The sequence below is a fragment of the Solea senegalensis genome, linkage group LG4 (assembly GCF_019176455.1).
Source record: "Solea senegalensis isolate Sse05_10M linkage group LG4, IFAPA_SoseM_1, whole genome shotgun sequence".
Classification (NCBI taxonomy): Eukaryota; Metazoa; Chordata; class Actinopteri; order Pleuronectiformes; family Soleidae; genus Solea; species Solea senegalensis.
In genome coordinates, this window is record NC_058024.1 from 20,156,807 (window position 1) to 20,173,689 (window position 16,883).

Below are 16,883 nucleotides of genomic sequence, written 5' to 3' on the forward strand. Positions count from 1 at the left end.
TATTAATGAATGTAACTAATAAATTCACATGAACTCCTTCCTTATGATGAATATTAAGTGGGCTTGAAGTATTAACTGGCAGAACTGGCTTCTCTCTGTCACATGGTGTGTGTGTGTGTGTGTGTGTGTTTCTTTTCCTCACCAGCCTCTATTTTATTGCATATTTTGTCCCTTGGATTCAATGCCATTACTGATCAAGTGGTTAGAGTAGCTTAAGGGGTACGAAAATTATGTGAAATGAACCTCAAAATATACTTCAATTAGCAGGCGCCCGCTCAGTTAAGCACTTAAGGAAGAGTCGGATACACTGCCTGAGATAGTTTAGTCCAATATTATGAAAATGCCAAAATGAAAACACAGTAGCTGTAAAGCAACACTCAGGCTAATGGCTTGATGCTGGTGCTCTAATTGCGAAAGCAATATCTTAAAAGCTGAAGACGTCTCTTATTAAAAATCAATGCACATCACCTCCATCAAATGTATCATCTGGCATGATTTTCTTATCCGATATGTGGACTACAGAATCAGGAGATACTAGAAGGAAGTTTTAGGGCAACAAGATGGTGGGAGTAGCTACTATGGCAGTGATAGTAAAAATAATAATAATGTATGGTTAGCAATACGTGGCTCTGAATGTGGTAAATCTAGACGTCACTCAATTAAGCTGGTGTACTAGAGAGAGACCACCAATCTTATGTTAAGGTACAGGAAGTGATGCTGATTAACAAGTGATGGACATGTGTTCATCAGATTTGACAGTTTCACATGCTTCAAATAAATAAAAATATGTGTTCCTTCATAGTGGTACCTTTTGTTATTTTAAAGCAAGATAATAGCATTAGTAGTATTATCTGAGAAATGACAAAGGGAAAGTAGTGATGTTGATAAACCCCTGATGTTAAAGCATAATCCATCAGCCTGTCAATGCCTATTTATAGCTAATCATTCACATACATGTTGCTTTTTCCAAGGTACTTTGAAAAACACCGCGAGGATCTTCTGCAATGCAGTGAAAAAGATCTTTCCATGAGACTCCTTAAAGAGGAGGCATGAAACAGCTTTTTCAAGAAGTCTTCAGATACCAAAGATTCAAGGGGCAGCATGGCATGAAATAAGATAAAAATAAATAATAGAGAAAAATTCTCTCTGCAGCTGACAGAGCTCGTAGAGTAGTATGGATAGCCATGTCAATACAAGTGGCTCTTTGTTTTATGGCCGTAACAGCTCGCCATCCATCCTTGGTTTGCATGTTATTGATTACAGCAGACTCACCGTCGGCGAATTCTATTGGTGCGTTCGGCCATGATGCAGAGTCCTTTAAATCCTTTGTCAAGGGCTGAACAACCGTAATTGGTCTTTCCAGAAGCAAATCCCCAAAACATGACAGGTTCTCGTTAAACCTTCGTTTTTCGACCTTTGTTTTAAGACACACAGTGTGACAGTAAGTGCACAGGTGTCACGTCCCTGTTCAGTCCCTTTTTGTTTCTTACACAAGTCTTCCCACCTCTGTGATTACCTGCACCTGCCCTAATGTGTCACACCTGTTTCTAATTGTCGCCCCGCCCCTCTCCTCACAGTATAAAGTCTCTGTGTTTCTGTCACTTCTAGTCTGTCTTGATCTTGTTTGCTGGTGTGTGACCTGCCTGTGTTTTGTACCTCTGCCTGGTTTGGCCAGTTTGGATTGTCCAGGTACTGGACCTGGCTTTGATTAAAGGGCTGTGTTCTGCTTCAAACACTGTGTCTGAGTCTACACTTGTGACTCTTTTGCTGCCATGTGCACATTGTGTGAACGGATACTGTGCCAAACAAATACAAGGAAACCACAGAAACACAAGAGTGAACCGAAGCTTTTTGAGAAGCATTTATGAGATGCAAGAGCACTGCAAATATGTACTCGAATAAAAGTGCTAATGTTACATGATAAAATGTTTTTTAATTGAATAAATTGCCCAAATAGAATACATTTGCTTTACTAAACATGCACTCAGATGGAAGAACAAGCCAGTTAAAATGTACAGTAAATGTTACTGTTCTTGAATTGTAAATGAACAGCGAAGTAAAGAATATCTTAAATTAATTCCGGTGAAGTGTTGTGCGGCCTGTTAATCCATGTGCAACTTGATTATTGATGCAGCGCAGCACTGGGTGTGTGCATTGACTTTACATTAAGTGACATAAATAAAACACCCCACCACTTTTTATAGAATGAGCAGCAGAATAAATCAGCAGTAAATACTGAGACGCATGTACATCATTAACTCATTCGACTGCATGGTCTGCGGACAAAACTCCATGTTGCTAGGCAACACAATGCAGCATAGTAATTGCTGCTCGATGACGACGACTTTCGCCAGTTGCTGCACTTTTTTTAAACATCACTCACTGAGGCCTCGGCAGTTTTTGTCCAAATCCAACGAATCTGCTTGTTTTCTCTTTGAGTGAAATATAAGCAGTCCAGTGAGCCTGTGGGTTTGTCAGCTTTAAATGTCTCCTCTCTGCTGCTGCAGCTGATGGTGTGGCTCTTTTCATTTGTTGCTTTCTCGGACACACAAACCCAAGTTGTTGGTTTTCACTCTGTAAACATTCTTGAAATAAAAAAGATAGTATTTTTTTTTTGAAAATATACAAAAAAAAAGTACACAATATCTTAACTGTGTCCTATCCTATCTGAATAGCCATACCATGTAAGATGTAAAGGAGCTAAACGTGGTCATTGCAAATGAGTGCTAATCATGTTAATAAAAGATGAATGAAACTACTGCTCCAGCATCTGCAGTGTTTGGCTGCAGACGAAAGGCTGCACGTTCATCTTTACACGTCAATGTTTGTTGTGTCGTAAAGCCACCATATGTACAAAATCGGGGTCAGACTACATTCTGTCTTGTTGCCTCTGACTATCTCTCTTGTAACACACAAACGATCACTGTATCATTATCAAAGTTAAAAAAAAGAAAAGATCTCCCTCTCTTTCTCTTTAATTCTCTGCTTTCTTATTCCTCTCGTTCTTCTCCTCGGCCCCCACCGCAAATGCAGAACAACTTGTTGTTTTGAAGATCAGTTGCTGGCACTGGAGCACAGTTGCAGATTCAGCAACACACAGCCATTCGCCAATAAATCATAACACACACACACACACACACACGCACACAGTGTCAGCTGAAACCTTCACCTGATGAAAAATACACCGCTGCAGATGCCAGAATATTATATATGCTGCACTATATGTGCATACATGCATACCATTAACATCTGCCAGCCTGCCATCCTTAAACCAAACAACCTGCAATGGAGGCAAACAGATTTCCTCTACATCTGCACACATCGTCGTAATGCCACGCAATGTTGGGCAGCCAGATGGCAGCGAGCGGCAGTAGAACAGAACAGATCAGGTTCGGAACTGAACTTCCTTCCTGTCTCGCTCAGAATGGAAACATAGGGACTCATGGGAGATTGCGCAGGCAGTAGGGCCAGGCGGGCTTTTCATGAGGTGAGGCGCAGACCACCTGTGCCAGTGGGGTGAAGATAGGCTGCGGGGGAGTTTGTATCTATGTGGGTGGGTCGGGTGCTTGTGTGTGTGTGTGTGTGTGTGTGTGCGTGTTCATTATGTAAGAGAGAGAGAGAATGAGGTGATGAATGAGGAGGTCTTGCAGTATGCAGAATACAGCCATCAAAATTGGAAATTGCATATTTCTTTTACTGTTATTTACTCAGAGGGCTGCAAAAAAGAAAGTACTATGGAATTTCAGTAAATGTTTACTCAGATTTTGAGCACATTGTGTTTCAGGAGGTAAACAAGTATGGGACTACTGCATTACTAAGTTTTGAATAATTTCAACAGACGGTAAACTATAATGTCAAGAGGCCTCGTGGTCCAGAGATCGTGGAGGTTTATAATGTTGCCAGGTGGGAGGGAGGTGAGGCCTCCTTTCATTCCCTGGAACTGTGAATGCTTTATTAAACTACATATATCCTCCCAAATGTTAATCCATAACGCCATAGGACGGTATGGAGACAGAGATGAGGACCAGTGTGTTTCTGTGGCATTTCAGCTACCCTTCAGTGAGATGAAAACACAGAGAGAGAAAGACACAGAAAGAGGTGGAAAGACACTTTGACAGAAAGTGATGGGTCAGATGTTGGAGGAGAAAAAAAGAGGCATAGATCATCAAAACTAAGAGGAAGGAGTGCATATATTAGACTTTGGACTTCATCTGTCAGTTTCTCTCCATCTGTCCGTGTCTCTGTTCGTTCATTTGATGAGTGTAAATGGGCAGATCTTGATTCTAGACTAGTCTAGCAATATAAATCAGCTGTTAGTGAGATCAAACAGTTTTAGTTGAGTTTGCCCTTCAGTCTACACACTTGCTTCTTATCAGACTAGAAACAGTTACAGCCCCTCAGTAAACCCTTGGAGAACAAAAAGTACAGTTCTCCAAAGAATAGGAGCTCATGAGGCATCGGTGAAACTTTCTCCCACTCCTCCACAGCTAAAGTCTGACCTCATCTTTTCAAGACTAAAGTGAGAATGTACAGAATAACATTGCGATGGTCTCCGGTCTGAATGTCTTGTTTCAAAACGTGTGTAATCACTGCATGTGTAATTAGTCAGGTATGGAATTATATGTCTTGTGATGACGGTCAATTATGAATTCAGATTTACACAAAGGTCCTTAAAGGTCAGCTGTGTGACTTTCCATGCAATATGTTTCATATAATGTTTATTCTCTCCATTCTTCATTGAAAACGTCTATGAATATCCTAGTTGTATAAGTGCCTTTATGTCTTCTATCTTCTGTCACTCTCATTAACATTGTTAATCACATTACATATAATCTAAATATAACAAGAATCCAATACTTATTTTCAATTTATTTACTTATGTGACACAAAGAATGAGTATTAGTCACTTAGTAATCACAAAAGCATTTATCCAACAGGTCATTCTTGTTCCCAGCATAACTTTTTTTATCTTTATTTTTTTTTGGTACAAATGTTGGCTTAATATATGTTATGTACATATAACTTTTCATTGGCTTAAAGCTGTAGTGCAGCGAAGTGTGGGCCGCACACGTTCTATTGTGACATTTTATATATAAGTTGCCGGTGTCAGCCACCAGATGGAGACAACAAATTAACGTATCAACAATCAAACAACGCAACAAAGTGTGTTAAAATAACACCAAAAATGTAGAAATTGCAACAGGAAAGATTGAAGACAGAAAAGAGTTGGCAGAGAAAAAGAGAGGAATAAGAGGAGGAGAGTGTCAGAGAAAGAGGCAGAGAACAATTAACAGAGGGTGAAATCATCGAAAAGTACATTGGAATAGTTCATGACTGTGCCAAGGTATCTTACCTAAGATAAGTTACGTTTTTTTGAAGTGCTCAAGGGTCTGGGCAGCTCTCACGTGTACAATCTTGAAATGGATGCTAAAATAGACAGGGAGCCAATGTAAAGAGGCCAGAGCATGAATGATCTGCTCCCTGCGTTTTGTCCCTGTCAAAAGGTGAACAGCAACATTTTGGACAACCTATAAGCGTCAGAGAGACGACTGATCAGGAGGAACATATATGGAATTATAGTCGTCGAGTCAAGATTTAATAAAGGGGAAGAATTGCCCTTTCAAAGTCCTTCAAGGGAAGGTGGGTTTAAAGGTGCTGTTCATAATCACATTAAGAGTCCTTACAGATGAGTGACAGAATGAACTTATCGGGCCAATGGCACAGTGATAACTATGAAAGAGGTCAGGTTGTCCATCTATGTCTCTATGTCTCTGAGACAGTCCACTGAATGGGAGCTGAGCTGTTTGACAGTAAGGGAAGATGTATCTGTAAACCATCTGCACAAAGATGGAAGGAGATGTTGTTGTTTTTTAAATGGACCCCAAGGGGAGCCGGTACAGTGAGAAAAGGATATGACCCAGGATAGAGCCCTGAGGCACCCCGCAGGTAAGAGGAGAAAAAGCCAAGAAATATTGACCTAGATGAACAGAGAAGCCTCTATTTGACGGAATAGGACCTGGACCAATTAAGGGGTGTGCCCTTAATGCCCACACACAATTCAAGGCGAGACAAAGTAATGTTGTGGTCTACTGTATCAAAGGCAGCAGTCAAGTCTAGCAGAGTTTCCAGAATCAACAGTTAAAAGTAGGTCATTAAAAATCTGAAAGAGGGCAAATAAGGGTAAATAAACCTCCTCTTCTGTGGCTAACTCTGCCAAATGCCTGATTTAAAAACATGCTATGAAGGGCGAGTGCAGAGCAGTGAGGGGGTGTGGTGTGGTAGTGAAACCTGACACAGAATTGCAACTGTCTAAGGAGATGTTTCACACAGTGGAGAGAGAACGTCTACAGAGCAACAACGCCAGTCCAACTAAGCGAATACATGCAGGAGTAATCAGACTATGAATCGCACTATCCAGGAATGTTAGTCCGACTAAGACTAGCTCAATTTTAGTCAGACTAAAATGTTTACATGACATAAAAAAAATAAAAAAAACAGCTAATAGCAACATTCAATGCAGTAGTTGGTGTTTGATCAGAGTGAAGCAGTATAATTCTAATACTTTACACTAAACTGTGAAGATTTGCATCTGGATTAGTAAATAACTAATCACACGTACACAGTACACTCCACAAAAAGCAATTTGAATCTGTGCTTAAATCTTTCAATGGCAGGGTAACATTTGAAACGCTTGGTCAAACCCATAGTAAAAAATGTACAAGAAAATTATGTGCACAAAATTAATTGGTATGGGACAAAATATCCAATAGGTATTTCAGCCTAGACCACATGGTGAACTGACCAAGGGGGCAGACAAACATGCCTAGAGGCGTGCCTACTCTCAATATGCCTTTTGGCAGTGCTGCTGGCATTCCTAAATATAAAAATATCCCTCTGATAGATGCTTTTTTTTTTTCATTTGTTTGAAAATAGGCTTGCGCACGTGCAGCAGAATTTGTTTACATTCAAATTTGATACGTTACAAATCACACGAGAGACTCTGAAGACGTCAATCTAGCAGGATTAAAAAGGTGCAGATATATGGATTTTTTGTTCATCCGATCTCATTGTATGACGCGTGTTTGTACCGATACCAGGGTTAGTAGTCCTAATGGGACCATTCATGTGTGTGTCAAAGAGGCTTTTTTCAATAACAGCATCCATTATATAGCAGATGTTGTCTTGCATCTTATTCAGATATCCATGCTCTGTTGGTTTGTCAAAGACCCAAAGCTGTTCATTTCAGCAGATGATATTTAGTTCAACACTTCAATTCATTGCCCACAAGTGGATACATGGTCAGGGATTTAGTGTGGAAATTGTGGATCTTTTGCTTTTATCAGTGCCCATGTGTCAAAATAGATCAAAGTGGGGAGTGTAACAATGTTGAAACGAGGACCAAAATTGCAATACAAATGTATTTATTTGGTCGATTTACTTTTCAGGGCCAATTCAAAATGTTGACATGGTTACATGGGTGTTTTTTTTTTGTTTGTTTTTAAATGTGGTTGTTTCGTTCTTTGGGATGGATCAGGAACTATTTCGAGTGGCACACCTTGTTTTGCAGTGTTATGATTGAGATGGTGGAGTGATATGGAAAAAGGTGATCCCGCTGTGACGAGGAGCAGAAAAAAGGGGCGCCTTTCTGAGTTAAGGAAAACTTTTTCTCTCCCTGTTTGTTTTTTTCCACACCCACAGCCCAAATCCAGGATTACACAAATATGTAACTCACCTGTAAACTGCCATGGCTTATGTACTTACACTAAATTACTGCACTTAAACTCATGTAACAAGACTCATATTTCAAGTTAGGCCAAGCTGTATAGTTGCACATAGGATACAGTACATGTATGAACATGAAAATGTGCTTTGTTTCTGGCAATGATGGCCCGTTTTTTGCGTAATTTTCATGCATTAACCAGCCATTAAAGCAACACAATGTAGAACTAAAATTAGCTTTAATTTGCACACCAATTACTGTGAGTGAATTTGACCTTTGCATGCAACCCAGCACTTATCTGCGCCCAGGGAGCCATGGGGGTTTGGGCACCTTATTCAGGGACAGCGCTAGACCTGTCCTGAGATTTGAACCGACGACCCTCCAGCTCCAAACACACTTCCCTTCCACGTGTAGGAGTTCAAATAATGTGTCCAAAATCATTTTGATAGTACATTAATGACCTACTAATGTAGGTCACTTGGGCTTTCAGGTCAGTACTATGATGACACACAAAGAACTACGGCAAACAATGTGCATGAGTATAGGTTAAAACTAGCGACACAAACTAAAGCACAATCATTCCTTTGTTTTTTTTATGTGGGGGTCAGTTTGCTGTACCTGGTCTAGAAACATGGTTGTTTGCACATTAGAAGTCCTGCCTCAGAGTTCATCCTTATTGTTGGCTTGTCAACAAATGCATTGTTGTGACAGACAAAACCATTTTCCCAACTGTAGGGCGAGCAAATTCTACATTGTGCTTCTTTAACATAGCTAATTTGCTATCCACTGGCAAAGGGAATGGGAATACTTTATTGTGAGAAACGCTTCTTTTTCTTTTTCTGTCATTGAATTACATGTCATGTGACAGTGGCGCAGTAGTGCTCATCACACCTGCAGCAAAGGGGAGGTTACTAGCACAAAAAACAGTGTTGAAAATAGGAAAAACAAATAAAGGTCTCAACCAAACCAATTAGGAGAATTGTTACACCCGTAATTCTGAGAGCAACCATCTGTGGCCCATCACCTCTAGAATCATCAGCCATGACATTCAAAGGAGATTTAATTCAGGAACACGGTAAAGAGACCAGACGCTCGCTCGCTCACTCTCTCCGTGTGTGTGTGTGTGTGTGTATTGATGATCCCTCTGAGGTCACAGTCACATGTATAAAGAGTCTGACAGTGCAATTAGTCAGAAACATGACATTGCTGTTACCTCCAGTGAGCTACACTTTCAGTGAATTACTGTGCTGCTCCAGCAGGCACCTAAGACCTGCAAGGCTACACTGCCAGTACAATGAATAAAACATGTCTCACTGACAATTACGTCGCAGTGCTAGCAATTTAACCAGACAGCCACATTTGTTTTCAATGAAAATCAGGTAAATGCTCATGGTACACAGATGATACTGGTGTTAGCCAGGTCCCAAGTGTAAAACCAGTGAAATGTATTTATTTACTTACTCGCTTATGGTGTGTAAAAAAAAAGAAAAGTTACAGTACTATATGCGTCTCAAATTCAAACCACAGTGTGCTTTTGATCCATTACTTCTGATGTGTGTCGATAGACATTCACAGTCATTTGAATAACATGAGCTGTTTCATGTTGCCAATTGGCACTCGATTATTCCACAGTTGGTTTATATTTTACGCAAGGTTGTTTCAATATTCACTCAATAATATTTGTCTTTTATTTCATTTCTTTTTTTCCTCCCCTGAATTGCTGCAGAGTTCCTGTTTTTTTTTTTTTATCTAATGCAATCTAATGACATTTAGATAAAGTCCCACAGGAAATTAAGTTTTGCTGCCTGTACAACAGTAAAACGTAGAAATAAACACACCAAAATGTACAAGTGACACTGATTCCACATAAAACCATTCATGCCGGATATGTACATTTGTAAAAGAACAGACAGACAACACAAGGTCATCAAGGCAATTTGTTTTCACACTGCTATGGCAGACGGATACAAATCCTCTGCCAAAGAAATCGCTCATCCGTTTTTGAGAATTTCTATTTCAATATTGTCTGATGGCAGACGTGTGAAATATGGATCGAGGGATGATTTGGGGTTACGGTTAATTTACAATGTTTGGGTGGCTTAGCTTTAATGACTGGCTAAGGTGAGGCTGAGTGCAGGGGATTGGATAAATGAAATGGAAAATGCTTTGATTTTAGCTGGGAGTGCTCATAGTCACTGTGTTGTCGAAAGGATAATCCAAGATATTTGAAGCTCTACTGTCTGACAAGGCATGAGTGTGGCATGTTGAGCACTTCCTATTGTTTGTCTATACTTAATTGGCAGTAATTGCACCCTGTAATGGAGTTATTAAGCAGTCCCTGTATAGCAGTGTCATTAGAGTACGTGGAGTGAGTGACATTGGGAGAAGGGTTCATCTACGCATTGCTGTAGTGGGAGTAGAGGATGGAATTAAGGTCACAATCCTGTGTGGCTCCAGTGTTGATGTCACTCTCACTGTCCATACTTTTCTGATTTGTGTCACACAGAAAGTGGTTGTTAAGACTGTCGTCGTTGTGTTGCTGTCGAGGTGCTGTGTGTGTGCCCTGTGTTTTTTTCTGTCAATGTCCTAGGTAAATGGCTGTGTGTCCTAGCCGTGCCAGGATTGGTGGACTGGTTCTGGGCCCTGCCGCTCGATTGGTTGCACTTGATTACCACCTGGTATATAAGGAGCCAAGATGGTGGACAACGGGGGGGCAAGAACAGCATGGCAGATGGCGACACACACTTCCTCATCATCCTCTTCTCCCAACCGGCCACACTTCCACCATAGTTTTGTCTTTTGTATAGTTTAGTAGGTTTTGCAAACAGTAGGGGTGGACTGCCGTTTTTGTTACAGCGTTTTCTCCTGTTTATTTAGTTAGGGAGGTAAGTTCCTGTTATTTGGTTTGTTTGGGTTGCTTAGGTAAGATTTATTGTTTTCTAGACAGGGACCTTTTTGTTTGTTAGTTGGGCCTTAGTCCACCCTGAAGCCTAGACCTCAGGTCAACCGTTTTGTAATAATTGATCCTACCTCTTGTAAATAAATCATTCTTTTTTTGTATACAACGCTAAAAATCGTTTGTGGTCACTTGGGACTTGGGGAAGATGAGGCCTTATCATGTTATGTCCTAGGCCCCCTAGACTGGGGCATAACATTGTGCACCAAGCAGAAGAGGAGATGAGGGACATACTTTCCTCACCCTTCAGTTGGACCAATGGTGGCACAATTTTGGAGGACTAAGGGGAAGTTGTTCTGTGCTCCTGTGTGTTGGCTAAAGGGGCTAAATGTAAAATATCTAAAAGTGTAGCCGTTTAAAACAGTGATTGAAATCTAAATTCAGTATTTTTCCCAGAATCAAGACTCTTTTGGATTGTGAGACAGTTTCTGAAAGACATAAACATTTTTGTCCGTACTCATATCCCATACACGCACATACCGTACATTTCCGACCATTTGTTTTACTTAAATAAACAATCTTATTTGGTTTATTTTCATGCGATAGCAAGAGGCAGCGATTGAAAGTAAACGTGTAGCAGTGAGGCAGCTCCGAGCAACAGTGGAGAAGTATAACATGATGAGGCAACAATAATTGACTGTAAAAAACATTATGTGCATCAGAGTGTACACCCACTGGCAACAAGTGACAAGAGAGTCTGTTAGCTAAGGTTGGCTGAAGCTCAATTGTTTATGTGTCGAGGTAAGGTCCTGGAATCTTCAAAAGTCTGAGAACTCCTCTCCACTCTCAGCTGTCTACAGTTTTACGAATGCATCTCCAATCCTCGTTTTCCTTCTCCTCTGGTTGAGACTTTTTTTAGTGTCGTAGCGAAGTAACAGGCAATTCCAAACCATAACAGCAGCTCGTGTGTTTGACTAACTTTTCTGGATGTCAAAATGTTGCAAGAGGCATAGGACGGGTGGCCGGTAAGATTGTAAGTAGGACTGGTGTTTCCAGTGTGATCCTCACTGACCTCTTTTCCTCAGTTAAAAGAAGGATAACTTCCAGCTTCTCTTTGCAGATGGTAGAAAAGAGTAGTAAGTGGGTGATAGGTGTTTGCCTCAGGCTGTAGTACTGAGGTATTATGGATGATCCATATGATTTGTTCAGAAAACCTTAGATGAAATATCTAAGATATTAAGCCGTACAACACAGTCACTGCGGACTACAAAGATCAGGACTTAGAAACAGAAACCCACACAAGAGAACAAGACTGGATGCCAAAACAGATTCTCATATGCCAGTTTTGGTTGTTCTGGCAGAGTTATCAAGGAGTGGGCAATAGATTGTAAAGGCAGGGTGATACATCTGCACTCTGTGTTTACATGCCAAATTCATCCATGATCCATTGGGTGTTTTCATCAAACATTATACTGTATATCCAGTAATCTGTTTTCCATTATCGATCAAACAAAAGAATGAAAACATCAACCTTGACCTTTCTGATTTTGCCAGCACCTTTTTGATGTATGTGTGCAACCTTTTGAAATAACCAAGGCTTTTTTGAGAGGCACACAGGACTGGTCAAAAAAAAACCTCATTGTTTATTTATTGTATACTGTACTCTGTACATTATTCATATCACTCTGTTATTGCAGGCATTTCCCAGATATATGAGGTACTTTTGTGTCGGCCAGGCTGGAGCTGTGATTTCCAACACAAGCTCGTTGATCACACAACAGACTGTTTGTCCACAGGTGACAGTGAAGCGCTGCAGTGCACGGATTACGAATGTCTACATCGTAGATGTTGTGTTTGACTGTGGGTGTGTTTTCTTTTAATAAGAAAAGGATCAAAATTAATATCAGTTATATATACTGTAGATAGTGACCAGTGTGCACGTTGGTGCTTACATCACATGCTAAGTTTTCAACCAAAGTGTTAAATTTGTCCCATTTCCATATTTTACGGCCGTATTTTTCAGGAAAGAGGCTGAACACAAGGGGTCGTGCAAAATGATCTGCTGTGGTGACCCCTAAAGGGTGAAGCCGAAAGAAGAAGGAGATTTTTCAACAAAGAAGCTACTGGGCCTGTTTATAAAAGCCATATTAATCCAAATGTCTTGCTGAAGAGTTACTGCGTTGAGGAAAAATATACTTTATGAGAATCTACCTCACCCCACCCTTTTTATACATTTAAATAATAAATGATCCCTCCGTCCTGAACCTCTCTCATGAGACAAGGGCTGATGTATGGGAGCCCAGGGGGGACATATAGGATGTATTAGCTTGGCTCATGTCTGCACAAATGGGAAGTGAGTGATGGTGCAGAATGTTGACATCATTTGACAACTCAGACTGAGACAAAACAAGGCATTGGCATTTCAGCCATTGTCATCTGCAGTTACAGTTTCTACAGGGGAGGAACATGGATGATAATACCCAATGTGAGATAATGTCTTGCTAAACTTTGAGCAGTAAGTGGACTGTTTTTGTAATCACTCATCAGCCCTCCTTGGTATTGAATTCCTGTTACACTTAGCCTGCTTTGCATAGTGGAGGGCAATTAATCCAACTTGGCTGCTTCTCCTTTGACTGCTAATGCGATTAATGGGATTGTGGCTAAAGCTAGTTGAATGTGGGTGACCATAGCCTTGCCAGAGAATAATAGACAGACATAAAGAAATGCTTATTTCAAAACCCAAAGAAATGAAGGCATTTTTAAAGCTACACTGACGAAACGGCTTTTTTTTGCAGTTGAAATCTCCACCTTTTTCACGTGATACCTTTCAACAGATTATTTCAACAGTAGCTGTTAAATTAAATGTAATTATACTTCATTAAAACTATGAAAAATGTGTTGAGACATTTTAATGTTGCATAATTAGTTCCCCTACCTCTTTATTTCCTGTAATTTGAGTGCAAGTTCGTGAGTTGTTTGTAAAATGCGCTGAACACTGTTGAGCTCAAGGAACTTCATCCCATTTAAAACACAAGCCATTTTCAGGCATAAAAGGTTCATGAGTGACCTAAGCAGGTGGAGATTGTCTGGATTAGAGGCCTCCTGTTTCCGGCGCGATTTCTCTCCCTCGCTCTCAAAGTTTCAATAAACGTGTCTGTGATGCTGGCAGGAGAAGTTCCAAATTTACATTGTGTCCTCACATACAGCCTCCTTGGTCAATTTTAGTAGATTGAACTTCATTGCGTGGCCGGAAGAAGCGAGTAAGTAAGTGAACTTTTACAACAAACAAATGGAAAAGGGCCTGATTCTGTGTGGCCAGCAGAGCTACAAAGCATAGCAGTCAGTAAACTCCATCCCACTGAGGCCACTGCCCTCAGAACTGCAAAGCAGCTCAAAGTGTTTGACAAATCCAGAGACAAAAGGCAAGCAAGAGTGAGCAATTTAGTGCTAACTGCTTTATGAAGGGCCTGCAGCCCACGCAGCACCATTGAGGGGACTAAAACACAGGCAAGGATTACGCTTATCAAGCATCAACTGTTTGGTCACACAGTCAAAGGCTTATTGCTTTGGGACAACATTAATGACCGGCGGTTGAATGCAAAGAGTGCCTCGTATAACAGAGGACGAGGGTGAGTTGGCACAAAGAGAGGGAGGACCACAGCCGCACAATCACATGACAAAGATTGAAGGGGCGTACAGTTGGGGTTTGTTGAGTGGTATTATCTCCTTTGAACACTATGAAAAGGAAGCAGCACATACACTCTAGTGCTGTGTGAGTGTGTACGAGAGAGACACAGAGAGAGAGACAGAGAGGGAGAGAGGCCAAACAATGGCGACCCTTCATTGTCCACAGATCCATGTGAGCTTCTACGGCTAATAATAGCTTTAGATGAAAATCCTGCAGAAGGCTTGGTGCAGACGGCTAAAAAACACTGTCAGTAACACACGGTCATAAAAGCTGGAGCTGTCCCAGTTGTTTTGACATACATTCTTAAAAGTTGGCAGGTCGTATCAAAATCACTCCAATTCTATTTCCTATATACAGTTTTGGTACCTACAGTTAAAAACATCGAAACAAACCCATTTATAAAAGGAGTCTGCAGGGGACAATGAGCCGGGTTGGGTGTGAAGCGACCTAGAAAGCCAGTGTTTGACCAGAGAGGCAGTAGATTTGTCGATTTATATCACAATATGTATAATTTCAATGCTTACACTAAATTGGAGATATGCACCTGGATCAGCAAATATCATTATTTGATTATAGACAGTGATTTTCACCAGAAAAATGTGGTTTAGTTGAAATCCAAATTTGTTTCAAAAGGATGATTACTGTGTGAAGGATGCATGCTTGTTTAAACACAAACCTTGTCCTAGAAGGATTCCCCACAAAATCCAGGTTTAGTGTAGGTGTTGATGTCAGTCAGAATGTGCTTTAAAAAAAAGACCCGACAATATTCATGTCATACACTGTCAAGTGTCATTTTCTGCCCGTGCGGCTTTCAGTCTACAACCTCTTTCAGGCCACTTTACTTTTGAAGTGGGAAAGGAAACCATGTTTCCGGTTCAGTGGATTCTCACTCACTCACTCACTCACTCACACACTCACTTTCTACCGCTTTATCCTCCACGTGAGGGTCGCTGGTGCCAATCCCAGCTGGCATCGGGTGAAAAGTGGGGTACACCCTGGACAGGTCATCAGTCCATCGCAGGAGACAAACAGCCATCCACTCTCACACTCACCCTTACGGTCAATTTAAAGTGTCCAATCCCCAAACCTGCATGTTTTTGGACTGTGGGAGGAAACCAGAGAACCGGAGAAAACCCTTGTTCTATGCTTTTAAATGTAAAGTACTTTTATCCTGGTGTCAACATTTTACAAATCTTTTCCCGTAGATCCATTTGAAAACTACAATATGAATCATGTTCTGTTTATTTATACAATCTTCAACACACTATCTCTCTTCTGTCCTTCGCCAAAGCTATTTTCTTGTTCCTTGTTTCCCACACCCTCACTCACCTCCTCATCATGCCCTTCTAATCCCAAAAATGCCTGTTCTCAGACCTACAGCTACTCAAGGACAATATGTAAACAGGAATAAGTGCTTTGGCATCTCTCACCGCAATATGTTTCCTTCTCACTTCTCCTCCTTTAGTGTGGCTTGTCTAATTAAAAGGCATACAAGACATTACGGGATGACTTTGGGACTTGCTTATCTTGTTGTTGATCTACAGAAAAGGGTCAATAAAATAATGCAGGGAAATCAAACCCACCTTTAGCTGCTTTGCACCATCTACGCTACTGCAGACTGCGCACACACATGCAGAGAGTGATGTCATAAATTTCAGGCAGTTTTTTCTCAGAAGGGCATGAATTGCTGAATTTGCTCGTGTTGTTGTAAAGCACAATTATTGTCAAAGAGGTGTGTCAGAATTAATCTTACGCGCTGACAAAATGACAGACTAACTAACCACACGGGGACAATGTATAATCGCACAATAGCTTACGGAACAACAAGATGTGTGATGTGTTTTAATTCTTTGCGACGACGTGCCGCGAAACCGGAGCGTCCTGTGCCATCTCGAGAAAACCAGACCATAACTCTGCCTATTGATATTCCACGTGAGTTTGCATTCTACACCTTCCCGCATCTCAGTTCTTTGCACTGATGTGCCGATCTTTGCTTGCATAACAAAAAGATAGAACAACAGAGCCCAACACAGCACTTCCATAAACATGCAGTCAAAGGGAAAGGAAGGATGTGCAGCCATTCACCATTTATGCTTGTTCTCAAAGCCTCAGACTTTCCGGTGGAGTCTGAAGCCGTTGAATACTAAAGAGAAAGCCAGGCTGTGATGTGGAGAAGGCACACAAGTCTCAATCACCTCCCCAGAGACACCAGGTGCCTCTGCGAACAAGGGGAGAAAAGGAAAATTGGACTTTATTCATTGATACCACCCACTGAGCTAAAGAGTTTCAAATGGGTGGAATTACAGGATCAATAGTGTGATTAGCAAAGGCCTTGTAGCTATAGAGTGCTGTTGGCAATCCATTGCATTAAGCTAAACCCAGGGGAAAGGTGGGCTGCTTCTTCCAAGCATGCAGACAGAGGCATGAGTTCTAACCCAGGCCAGATATAAAAAGCCTTTAAATAGATAGGAGATTTTTTTTTTTTTCTTTCATTTTTACCAAGAACATGTCCTCATTCCACATCTCCATGGATGATTGTACGCATTTGAAAGAAAGAAAGAGAACAACTGTTAATTTGA